Raw genomic sequence first — 12,326 nt, 5'->3', positions numbered from 1 at the left:
TTTTTTTTATAACATTTATTTTTACAAAAAGTTGAAAACTTTTTCTAAGGTTATTATGAAATCAAAGCATGTGATAGAAAAATTAATAAACTAACTATGACTTTGATGATTGGGTATTTTCTTTTAAGACCACTTAAAAAATACATATCCTAGATGTATCTATCGTTATAAATAAATTCATTTAGGTTCTACTTGAAATTTAAATAATAAATATATTTTTATGAACTAAAATTAGTAATTTAAAAATATGAGAGTTTTTACCTGAATTTAATATTTATTCTAAAAAACTTACCATTTTAGTTATTAAATTAATTAAAAAATTAGTAATAAATTAGTTAGATTAAGATTATATTCACATAAGTCATAATATATTAACAATTAAATAGTAATATATTATAAAAATATATAGAATGAATCCTAACTCATTTTTAAAATAAGTCTATTAAAAATATTTTATCTAACTTATTTAAAAAATATCTATTTTTAATTTTTTAAAATTAAAACACGCGGTAAAACACTACTATATTAAAAAGCCACGACTTTTTAAACCATTATACTCTTCAGCTTAATTTTTACCTTCACAAAATGCCCTTTAACATTAACTATTAATAATTAATTTATTACTTAATTGAAAAAAGTTTAGCTTCTTTATTAATAATTAATTTATTATTTAGTTATAAGATTTTTTTTTATTTTTTTCATTCTAAAAATTAGCCAAAAAATAGAATTAGATGTCTGTGAAGACCCACTACTAAGACTTTTGACATCTATAATTTTCCGACATAGGTACATGATCATTTGAGTCAATCTCCTTATTAACATCTACATCCTTACTAACATGAGAACCTACAGGATGACCTTCATCCTCAACACTTTAATCATTCACAACATCTTTCATAGGGAGAAACACTAAAACCCTCTTCAACAGCATTAGGGTTTTCAACTTCTTGAACTACATTATCAGTGAACACTTCAAAATCAGTATGAACAGGCAAGGAAGCAGTGGAAACCAATGTTTCAAACATAACTTTATTTACAAAACCATTCAAGGAATGAACATTAGAGTCTGACAATAAAACATTTTTCGTCTCCACTGAAGTAGAACCAACATTAGTAGCAAATGTTAAAACAGGAACAAATAGAGTAGTCTCTAAAGCAGGGTCAAGATTAATGTCATTCACAGTCTGTTCTTCTGAAACTCCGCCATTAGTTTGTTCTTGACCAGATTCACTAGGAACTACCTTAGAGTTTTTAGTAAAACAAAAAACTCATGCTTGCTTCTAGGTGAACCTTTAGAAGATGACTTATTCTTTCATGGGTATATATCAACACCTTTTCCTACTAAATCAGTCAATGTAAGAGATGAAGGACTTACCTTTTCTTTTTCTTTCCTTTCCATCGATTGACTTGCATCAATCGTCACCGTTTCGTTGATGGTGGAGGAACACCAACTTCTTCCTTTGTAGAAGACATGTCGTGTACACAGACACCGTACTTATTTGTAGCATCCAGAGATACATCCTCTTCAACTACTCGTTCTGATTGCCTTTTTCCTTATACCTCACCATTTTGCTACTCGACATATGAGCACCAGTTCTTGTAATCACCATTAGGGAATGAAATACTCTGAACACAAGTAGGCTTCCACACCAGAACAATTGAAGAGAAAAACCTCCCACGATTTTCAGAAGACAACTAACACACTCAGTCAGTGAAAAATTCAAATTTGAAAGATGGTTTGAAATTAGGCACCATTAAGTCCCTTAATTGAGTACGTACCATAATTAATACGGTTTTATTCTTATCCATCAGTGTGGCCTTCTGCTCTTGTTGGGCCCATAAATTTTGAAAATCGGTGTCTGGGCTATAGAATCGTCGTCACCCATGACCTCAAACCGAATAAAGAAAATGTTTATAAATCATCGAACTACTACTTATACTACTAGGTAGCACAAGTGGCAAGCACGGAATCGAACCACAGAGAGACCAATGATTAAATCTCTCCTATGCTAAATTTGACTGTGGAAACGAGTAAAAATGGTTTTAGTTTTGGATAAAAGAAAATTATGCAAGAAATTAAAATGCAAAAGGGAAATGTAATTTAGGATTGGGGTCTATCTAATTTCAAGAGTAAGAGGGAGAATTCTATGCAATTTCTCTCATGGAGTTCTTTAATTAAACAAACATTCCATTCTATGCGTGCACAAAAACTAAATCAATTTGATTTAACTGGTCTCTACAAATGTGTAATTAAAACCAAATCATTCAAGCGTCCTATGCATTAATTAAGGTTGAAAATCCATTCCTAAATTAAACTATGTGCTCTTAATTCTATTGGGTTCGATAACGTCCATATAGAAATAAAGTTCATATACATGAAGATTTTGGATTCAATTGTGTTAACTAATTGATTGAACAACCTTATTCAATTAATCAAATTGTTCTTTGAACCTAGGTTGAACATGCATTACTAAGATTCTAGTCCAGCATATAAATCAAAGCATTTGCATTCAATCCTAAGCTATCGGGGTAAATTCAAGCATAAACGAACAAAAGAAAACACGTGAGCTTGAAATAACTTGCAAAGATATGCAATTATGATAGGGTCATCAATCCAACACATAAACGCAAATCTAAATTAGATAAAGATTCAGATAAATCATACAATTGAAGAACATTAAATCCAATTAAAGAAATCTCAACAAATTAAATATAGAAACCTCTTACTCAAAAAATTAGATAGAATTAACTCTTAAATTGATAGACAAATTAAGGAAGAAAATTCAATCTATCACTTACAACCCAAATAAAAATAAAAATCATCCTGAAGATGCAAAAAAGATAAAGGAAAAGGAAGAAAACTAGGCCTTTATCAAAATCCGCATCCCCCTTTGACCTAAATTAAAGAGAAGAATATATAGAAATTGGGTGTAGCGTTGCAATGCTTTTGGGAGCATTGCAACTCTCTTATTAACTGCAACCCCTTTGCGTTGGAGTAGGGTTGAGGCTCTGGTGCGATGCTGCCTTGCATGCGCTCTTGGGTAGCGTTGAAACGCTACCCTGCATCCACACATTCTACCTTTCAGCATTGCACGGGAACGTTGAATGAGGGTTGCAACGCTCCAATCTATTGTTGACTTGTAATTTTTGAACCTTTTTCCTATTTGGTGCATCCAACCTCAAAATTAGCTCATTTTGGCTTGCTTTTCTTCTAATTGGTTTCGCTACTTCTCGGGATGAATTCACCAACAAAATAGGATAATTATCATTAAAAATCTATTTATAAGCCTAAATTAAGCTAGGAATTATAACTCTTTTTGAGAGTTATCAAACACCTCCAACTTAATTCTTACTTGTCCTTAGCAAGGTAAAAACACATTCAAGCCATACATTCAATCTTACAAAAACATGCTTGCTCAAATTGCTAAGATTGTTACTCTAGTCTCAGTAGTCAAATTGGATGAAATTTGTAATCACCAATAAAATTCGATTACAATCAATCAATGAAGCACATTTCTAAGAATGATTATAAATCTATTCATGCATGAGTGAGCCTAGAGCCTTGTTAGTTAAGCTTGAAGGACCTGGAAAGGTTTTATAGGGTCCTCAATCTGTTTTCACTTACTCTAACATGGTTATCGACCTTGGACATACCAAACTTGCAAAAAAAAAAAAAAAAAAAGGCAAAACTAAGAAAAAGGTGCCTAAACTCATGCACACAAAACATAGAAGGCATTTGTTTTATATAGAGAACTAGCTTTCACACTCAACCCCTGAGAACCTATCCACTCTTTTCTTGCAGGGCCCTAACTAGACAGGGCAGGTGTAACTCTTTTCACCTATATCCATGCGCGCGCACACACACACTATATACTTTTGCAGGCAAGCTAGCAATTGCCTCGTTTTATTATTATTTTATTTATTTTTTCATAATAGCTATATTTTTTTTTAATTACATACTATAGGTAATTTTTTATCCACTTTGTATAGTTTTGCTTTAAAACTAGTAGGATTACTCCTAAGTCAAAGGTGGGCCTTTCGGGATGACAACAAAAGTACAGACCATATAATACAATTCTAAGCACGCAAGACTTTAATTTCGTAAGAGAAATGACTTAAAGATGCATGAGAGACAAGATTATTTCATGCAATTTTCATCAAAAGTGCATCATAAACTATCATCGTAATAAACAAAGCAACAGAGCAAATAAAACGATTAAGCACCCAACATTGTCTGAGCGCAACGCTCAAGTACCCCAGCTAATATACCACCCAACGGGTACCCCACCCCAACTTAAAATGATACATTGTCCTCAATGTCTATATTATAAGCTCTATGAAATAAAAAGGTACAAGGGAACAGAAAGACCCCCTGATAACATAATCGTGCATGGGTGGTCGATAGGCTGCCACTCACTTCAATTTAGTCTTTTTTATTTTTAGGACTAAGGAGAGGAATCTGCAAAAGAAAAACAAAAATAAAACTAAAGAAGTAAAGAAAATAAAGCATATAAAATTTATCACCTAGCTACCTTCAGAAAGCGTAAATTTTTAACGTTGTTTGCTCAATGTGATTTGTCCCCTGTCAAGGCACAAATAAATTTTCATATTTCTTTGGCCCCTACTTAGATGAGTCAATATAGCCTGACAAGGCTATAAGGGTTCCCATATTTTTTAATATAGAAAAGAAAAAGGAAATAAAATAAAACACTTAAGGATTGACACTTCTGAAATTAAAGACTCTGATTCACAAGGTAAAGATGAGCAAAATTAAAAAATAAACGAGATGCCAGAGGGAAGATGATGCGTTCTTGTTATGCGATGAATTAATTGTTGGGGTTGATGCCCTAAAGTCTCGTGTCCCGTAGTTTGTTAATAGTATGTACAAACACTTGTGTTGTTAATATATGATATTTGCTTCACATCTTGTATTTTGCTCTGTTAATTGTTTTATTTTCTTTACCACAAACCAATAAACATAAAATCCTGGTTATTTGTATGTGACTCAAGCATGTATGTGGTGACATACAAGTAGATCATGTCTTAAGTGATAACAAAAAATGGTCTGTAGTATATGGATAAAGGAGGGAAACCTTATCTTGATAACGCTACGGATGCGGCCCACTTTGTGGAATGGTCACAAGTGTTGTGACTTGTCACAGATGGTCTGATCCTGATCATTCGTGTTGGGGACATGCGAACATGGGCGTCCTATATAAAGAGTTTGTATAAGACCTGACCACGAAGTGTTAACGTCTCGTTATATAACACCATTCATGACAGAGACTTCACTTCACTAGGATGACCATAGGTAACATGACCTCAATCCTGAGTGAGTTGGGAACTCTTGCCATTGAGGGCGGTCCTTTGATTTGTATGGGTGCGAGTGGCCAGGTCGTCGATTCAAACCTACCATTTTAGAGATTCGTTTGATTTGGGAGCTGGGAACTCAGCTACACAAGATGGAATTCACTCATTCCCTGAGGTAGGGGTAAGTAGATAGATGGCTCCCTTAAGGGTTGATTCTGGGGCTTGAACGATGTGGTGCCACACACCTTCTCTTCGCCTGAGAGGTGTTCACACACTGTTGGTCTTTAGTGGAATACCTGACAATTAACGAATGGTCGATCTCATGGTTAGAGAGTTTAGTCAGCTATTCATGTATCGTTGGAGCTTCGAGCCATAGGTCCATTAGGTCCCTTGGATAGCTTGGATAAAGTCGGGAACCAATATTTGGGTTAATTTGAAATATTCAAATTGACAAGAGGAAGTTCGATTATATATGATATAATTGAACGGGTTAATTATATATGATATAATTGGCTAAATATATGAGATACATTATTATGGAGGAAATTAGATATAAATATGATTTATATCAAGTAGAGGAGAAAATACTATAGTAGATATATGATATCAAACTATAGGATATAAATATAAATGATTATATTGATTAATTAATTAATTATATGATAATTAATCCTTTTTCCACGTTTGGACGTGGGTTAGTGGACAGCATCGATTATGGTAATCGATGAGTTAAAAATGAAAAAAGTTTTCATTTTGGATCGTGCAATCGATATTCCATGATTCCGCCCAAAAGATTTCGTGAAAGCGCGTTGGTGTTTTCTAAAACAATCGCCCGAGAGCTTATACGATAGTAGCTTCTCCGCCTAAACGATCGTCAACCTCACGATTTAACTAAACGATCGTACACCTTTTCCTAAACGATCGTTCAGCATATCCTACATGATCGTGTAGCTCCTCTATGTGATAAGCACTTCTGCTATTCGATAGCGTTGTTTTCTCTCCCACTTGCATATTGCCTACACGACTCATTTTTCCTCTGTCCTCTACCAAATTCACCAAAGCCCACCTTTTGGGTTTTCACTCTAAGAATACCCGGGGCTCATTAGTGGTGGTGTCGTCCCCATTGTGGCATTCATGTTTGCGTTGATCGTGTTGCTACAGTCGACGTTTTCCACCAGGCGTTGGTAGAACATTTGGAGGGTCCGCTCCGTTAGAGTACCGGAGATTGAAGATAGTCTTCAACTGGTATAGAACTCTGTCTCCTTGTTATTTATCTTTGTTCGTAGCATGCTGTTAATTAAGTTTTGATTGCATAACTGTATGTGTTGAATGTATAATGTTATATTTTGGTCATGGTGAGATCGGAGCGATCCGACACGCTCATGGAACTCTCGGTATGAGATCCTTGAGTTGGTATCAGAGCTAGGTTCTGATACTCCGATTTCATCTGTTGCAACGAAATGACTTTTACATTCATGGTGGGTGTATTTCTACATTGTTTAATTGTTAAATCTGCTGTGGATGTGCCGGATTAATGGATGTTTTCGGGATGATTAGCCTCAATTTGTCTAAGATCCTTTTACATTTGCGTTTGCGATTATTTGTAAAGGCCCCTGTGTTTTAGGGCATTAATAATCGTTATCGAGTCTGTATTCAAAGTTTTTTTTGAAGTTTTGAGTAGTTCGTCGAAGTTTTGGGCAAGCGTTGCAGCTCTTCTAGGAAGGATGCGATCTAGGGTTGATCGCATCGTGCAGAAGAAGTTCTACGTGATCGCTGTCCATAGCATCGTAAAGATGAAGGAGTATGCGATCACTGATGAACGCATCGGTTAAACGATGGTGAATGTGATTGAGAGTTGGTCGCATCAGGTTGACGATCGAGTATGCAATCGCTGAGTATCGTGTCGTGTAGACAATGAGATGCTCGTGGATCGCTTAACGCGCAGGCGCACTAGACGATTGTTTAGGTCAACAAGCTTCATCGCTTAGTAACTGACTAAACGATCATTACGCAAGGTAAATTGTTTACCTATCGTCGTGCTACACGATCGCATGGACGATCAGGCTTCGCAGCCTTGTCGTTTTCTACACAATCGTTTTCTTATGCTTCTATCGTCTAGTGTGTGCTGAACGATCGTCTACCTGTTGGAGTTTGTTACACGATGACGACCTCTTGGCGGTTCAAGACTCGGTTCACCTGTGAACTGGTTTGCTCGATGAAAAATTTAATAGATAAGGTTTTTTCATTCCAATTTTTGTAAAGGCTCATCCCGGTCCATTAACCCTTTGTTTATTACATGCGATGTATGTTTTTTATATGTCATATGGTATGTACATATAGTAAATCCCATCTTAGGTTATGTAATGGTCATTGATGCTTAATTTTATGAAATGGAAATGTGGATGATATGCGTTGATGAAATTGCGTTGTGCACTCAAGTTTCCCCAGCGGAATCCAAGTGTAAATTCCTCTGAGTTTCTTGGTAAGTCCAGGGTCGAACATAGGGACTAGTGAAAACAGATTGCGTTGGTAATTTTTGTGAAGAACTTTACGATAACCGGATAAATAAATAAATTGTTGGGTTTGTTGTTTGCGTTGATGAAAAATAAATAAATGCAGCGGTGTTTGAAAAGAGTTCGTAAACAAAAGATGCGATGAGTATGCGGTGAACAGGTTGAGAAAAGTTTCGGCTAACACTTCCTAGGATGCGTTCATGCTATGCGATCATGCAACATGCATACAATAGTAAACCACCTCTCAGTGTGAATGCCACGACTTTTAAAGTTAGAATGCATGCGATATATACGCTAATTCTATAGGACCTACACATAAGCTTTTATTCTTATTTATACGATGACGAAATGACACACACAAATAAGGCGACCACATAATATCATTCCCATCTCTAGGATGCATGCGATGCAAGTTGACAAACAAAGCTTATCTCTAAGTCCCTATCTCTTGTTTATGTAGTTCTAATCTTGCTCTCTTAAGTCCAGATTCTAACCTAGCTCTCTTGAGTCATTAGGTTCTTTCTTTAGACTCTCTCTCGAGTAGCTCTAAAGGGTATTTGGCACAACATAAATCAAGACAATCACAAGCAATATACTTCCTAGGTCATGTTAGCTTAGTTTTCCTCAACCCATTCGACTAGTTTAGCTATTCATGCGAACTAAGAGAGTGAATAGATGTAGAAATAGAACTTCCATTGTATAAATATGAAGATGAAGTACAAAATAACAATGCAAGTATAAAATAAAGGGCCTGGAAGCAATCTCTTGCTATCCAGGCTTTTACACTAATTTTTACTCGTGCTCAAAAGATAATCTCGCTCTCGCGAGAGTCGGCCTGCTCTCTGCTTCTTCGCCTCAAGGTTCTCTCTCGAATTTCCCTGAGCGATCTCCAGCGTCACCACTATTCTCTTGCTCCGCCTTAAAATGAAAGAAAACTACGAACTTGTGAAGCAAAGAATAGTTGAACTCGTTAATTTGTCAACCCCTTCTCTGAAGAATGCCCTTGGTATTTATAGAGCATCCATGATGAAAGGTGGCTTCTCTCTCATGGTTGTACAAATAAGACAGCTTTAATTCCTTACTGATGCGCCGAATAATTGTCATCGAAAAGCTGAATGTACTTTGTGACCGTTATCGTCTGTCAACTTAATTCGGATTCGACTGTCATCAGCTTTCTGTCCCATCGCGATTGATTAGCCTTTCACCCAGATGCACCCACCATGTTGCGCTGACCAAGTTGCAGTGATCCTTCTCGGACGAATGTTTGCGAACACGATCATCGCAAAGCCTTGCGGTGAAGTTACGCTCGACCAAAGATTTCCTATGATCGCAATTCTTGCATTGCGTCAACGCATATTCTGCACAAAAATACAAAAATTAACTGTTCTAATGCGTTGAACACATGCGACCGCAATATTATGAAATTGATGATTAATGGACGCAAATTACATATTTCATCAATACAATCCAACATTGTTTAAGAACTTAGCACTATGATAACGTGCATTTCTTCGCATTATCACACCCCCTAATTTAAACAATGCTTGTCCTCAAGCATAAGCTAAAGATTCCTTTAGCAAGTCAACCGCAAAGTTATTTTCCTAGATTTCTCAAGGATACTTCCTTCAAATCCTATATACCAAAATTTCCTCAAGTCTTATTCAAGTCTCTTCTTGAAATATTTCTAAGACCTAGGGACTGCAAGCTTACCTTTCAAAAGGACTTACTAAATTCCAGAACATCGCATAATTTATTTCAAAAAGAAAATTTTCTACCAGGGTGTCAAATGATTTTATCCTTGTATAAAAATTTTCTTCATATATATTTTTTCTGGCCTTGCGCTGATCCAAGTGCCTTGCCTTCGTTTTGGCTTGCCCTCACGGGTGTCATGCGAACATCCAACTACGAGTAATACACTCTTTCTTAGACTAAACTTATACCTATTTGGCAGTGGAGTTGCGGTCATTTATTTATGCGTTGATCCTGGTGACTTACTTTCGTTTTGGCTTACCCCCACGTGTGTCATACGGACATCCAACTACGGGTAAGTGCCTTTCACAACTTAACTCATCAACTTAGGTTTCCCATTGCGTTGACAGTGGAGTTGTTATTCTCATTTTTTTTTTTAGAAAAAATAGCAAGGTTGAAAATAAATACCTTACCCCCAAATTTAAAATGCGACAATGTCCTCATTGCCAAAAGATTGAAATGAGCCATGCGATGTTCGTAGAATGCGTTGTAAAGAAAGTTTGAAAGAAAGCTAGCAGACCCCTAACTTCTAGAAATATTTCATAAGGTGACTATCTTAAGACTAAGTTGACTCTAGTATATACGAAAGAAATAGAAGCATATTCTTCATCATTGAAATCATACTCGACAAAGAAACAGAATGTGGTAAACTACTAAATTTATCTATGTCAAATGATTGCGGTGATCAAAGAGGATGCAGTAATAAAACTTTGAAAACTAAAATGCAATGTGATAGTGCAAAATTTGAAATAAAGATAAGGAAGAGTACACCCCCGAATTTTGCGCTGTCGCCCACATTGTGTATTGACGCATCCATCTTTACGGCGATCTCTCTTCTTTAGATTGCAGTCCTGGAGTAAGGTAAGAGGCTTCTTCGCGTATCATCTCCGCAATCCAGGGCCTTGATCGTTGCAAGAAAAACAAAGAGAGGGTCAAATTATTTTAAACACGACAAAACTTGTTATCGTAATCTCCATTTTTTTTTAATAGAACAGTGTAGATAGATAGTCAGTAAAACAAAGTAATTGCGATAATAGATAATAACGAGTAAGATAAAAGTTCATGAAGTATTTGATGCAGGAAAAGGATATTCAAAAGGATTGCGTCCCTAACGAGGTTGAATCATATAATACACAGGGACTCTTATTCCAGGTTGGTTTGTTCACATCCATGTGGCTTTTCTCTCTTTTCCTTGTCCTTTGGGATCTTTACTGCCTTAATTCGAAGTTTCTTCCCATGAATGCTCATTAAAATTTCCCCCTTGCGCACATCAATTTGAGTGCGTTCGGTTGAAAGGAATGGTCGTCCCAATATGATGGGTGCATCTTCGTCCGCTTTATAATCCAAAATGCCGGCAGGATGAATTTATCGATTGAAATTGCGGCATTTTTCAACTCTCTTTCAGGTTGTATTCGAGATCTGTTTGCGAGCAGGAAAGTTTCCTTTGTGGGCGTAAGTGTGCTGGCATTCAATTGTTTGAAGATTGATAGCGGCATTATGTTTATACTTGCCCCAAGATCGCATAGTGTTTGGCCACTGAAGGTCCCTCCGATAGAGCATGGGATCGTGAAGATTCCTAGGTCGCCCATTTTAGGTGAGATCATAGCATTTTGTGCTACAGCCACTATTGCGATCTTTTCTTCCTCATGTTGTTCCTCTTTCAGTCTTTGCCGAGTTGTTGGTGGTTGGACTTCTTCTATTCCAAGATCTAAAGGCTTAAGGGTGGGTGCAACTTCAGGGTCTATTTTCTCGGGCTTCTCCAAACTATAGGTCAATGGGCCTTCTGTTGTCGCCGCATTCAAGTTGGTCGCAATGTGCTTTTCCCCTACTTCCACAATCATGTTGTCGCTTAGCAAGAAGACTGCTAAGCATTGTTCCTTCCCGTTACCCCTAGCATTGTGAAGGAGCTCAATTGAGCTCGACAATGCTCTTTGCGGTCTGTTTTTCAGCTCGCCCGTAATTTGTCCCATTTGGATTTCGAGATTTCTAATGGATGTAGCTTGGTTCTGAAGCACTGATTCGTTTTTCTCAATGTATTGCTTTAGCAAGCTCTCTAAGGACGAAGATTGCGGTGGTTATGAGCTGCTAGCTTGGCTTTGCACTGGATCATTGTTTTGCGGGAAAAATCCGGATGGCCCTCCTTTTTGTGCCACAGGTTGAAAGCTTTGTTGTTGATTTTTCCATGCAAAATTTGGGTGGTTTCGCCACCCGGGGTTATATGTATTGGAATAGGGATTATCTCTCATGAATCATACCGACTGCGGGTTTGTTGGGCATTCCTCCATCGGGTGAGCATCTCCGCAAATGACACAACTTGCGATCATTTGAGTGATTTCGCTGACCTGCCCTTTCTTCGCTCTCGTATTATTAATTGCGATGCCTTGTATCAGACTCATCATCGCAGTCAGTTGATTTTGCAGGGATGTGATGGCCTCATTGTTTTCGTCATTTTCTTTGATTCTTAATCTCTGATCGCTTTCCCTCAAATCCTCGTGATTTTTAGAAATGCGATCAAGTATACTCTTTACCTCCTCATATGTTTTGTCGAGCAGACCACCAGCGGCTGCCGCATTGGCAGCGGCCTGCGAAGAGGGATTCAATCCTTGGTAGAAAATCTCCATTTGTAGGAAATCTGGTAAGCCATTGTGTGGACAGTCTCTTACCAGCCGCTTAAACCTCACCCAAGCATTGTTGAGCGATTCGATCTTCTTGTTCAAAATTTGTTATTAATTTCCTTCTCCTAGCGTTCTCTGT

This window comes from Benincasa hispida, chromosome 8, assembly GCF_027475165.1.
Source record: "Benincasa hispida cultivar pf3 chromosome 8, pf3_genome.v1.1, whole genome shotgun sequence".
Taxonomy (NCBI): Eukaryota; Viridiplantae; Streptophyta; class Magnoliopsida; order Cucurbitales; family Cucurbitaceae; genus Benincasa; species Benincasa hispida.
Note: the sequence above shows the minus strand (reverse complement) of the source record.